Source organism: Theropithecus gelada, chromosome 1, assembly GCF_003255815.1.
Source record: "Theropithecus gelada isolate Dixy chromosome 1, Tgel_1.0, whole genome shotgun sequence".
In the NCBI taxonomy this organism is placed as follows: domain Eukaryota; kingdom Metazoa; phylum Chordata; class Mammalia; order Primates; family Cercopithecidae; genus Theropithecus; species Theropithecus gelada.
This window is the reverse complement of record NC_037668.1, coordinates 15,606,811-15,608,366: the sequence shown is the minus strand read 5'-3', so window position 1 is coordinate 15,608,366 and position 1,556 is coordinate 15,606,811.

The following is a 1,556-nucleotide window of genomic DNA, read 5'->3' as shown; positions in this document are numbered from 1 at the left end:
GCCATTCTCCCGCGCCTCCCAAAGTGCTGGGATTACAGGCTTGAGCCACCGCGCCCGGCCTTTTAGTTTTTTGTATTTTTAGTAGAGACGGGGTTTCACCATGTTAGCCAGGATAGTCTCGATCTCCTGACCTTGTGATCCACCCGCCTCGGCCTCCCAAAGTGCTGGGATTACAGGCTTGAGCCACCGCGCCCGGCCCCGGAAACCAAGTTCTGTTCCACACATCATGTTGTCCTAGATAAGTCTCCTAAGTTTCATTTCTTTTCTTTTCTTTCCCTTTTTTTTTTTTTTTGAGATAGAGTTTCACTCTTGTTGCCCAGGTTGGAGTGCAATGGCTTAATCTCGGATCACCGCAACCTCTGCCTTCCAGGTTCAAGGGATTCTCCTGCCTCAGCCTCCGGAGTAGCTGGGATTACAGGCATGCACCACCACACCTGGCTAATTAAAAAAAATTTTTTTTTTGTATTTTTAGTACAGACAGGGCTTCTCCATGTTGGTCAGGCTGGTCTCGAACTCCCGACCTCAGGTGGGCCACCTGCCTTGGCCTCCCAAAGTGCTGGGATTACAGGCGTGAGCCACTGCGCCTGGCCCTAAGTTTCTTTATGTATCAAATGAGGAGGTTGGGTTGAACTGGATGTACAAGAGGCTTTTTTTTTTTTTTTTTTTTTTTTGAGAGGGAGTCTTACTCTGTCACCCAGGCTGGCATGCAGTGGTGAATCTCAGCTCACTGCAACCTCCGCCTCCCAGGTTTAAGCAATTCTCGTGCTTCAGCCTCCTGAGTAGCTGGGATTACAGATGTGCACCACCACACCCAGTTAATTTTTGTATTTTTAGTAGAGATTGGGTTTCCCCATGTCAACCAGGCTGGTCTTGAACTCCTGACCTCCAGAGATCCACCCGCCTCAGGTGGGATTATAGGTGTGAGCCACCGTGCCCAGCCAAGAGGCATGTCTTGGCTCTAAAACACTGAAAGTTTCAATAATGTTTAAGTATCAGCAATATATAAATAAAACTGTCCAACAGAAACTTAAACACTCAGTATGCCATCTCAGGGGAAAGATTGGGACTAGAGATAAAGCTGTAGCAGTCTTCTAAGTTGAAGCAATAATTAAAGCCACAAAAGAATGTAGTCAGAGAAAAGGGCCAAGGCCTGAGCCTAGGGGAACACCCACACTTTGGAGTAGGTTGAAGTGGGGCCCTTAAGAGACCTAGACATTGCTGCCAGATAGGTAAGAGGAGGATTAGGATAGTGTGCTGTCATGGGATCTGAGGGCGGAGTGTTTCAGTAGGCAGCATCGAGTGTCAAATGATACAGACAGCATAATGTACATAGCCTTTGTAAAGGGTATAGCTGTTGATTAGGGGGAAGCTAGACTACAATACTGGTTCTGTGGGCTCATTAGTAACTTTGGAAGGTGCAACAAAGTGAAAGCAGTGGAAGCTAGGCTGCAAGAGGTTAAGGACTGAGTGGCAGAAAGGAATCAGAAAGAGTATAAATAGACTACCTTGTCGAGAATTATGGAGAAAATAAGAGGACAATCAGCCTTAAGATATGT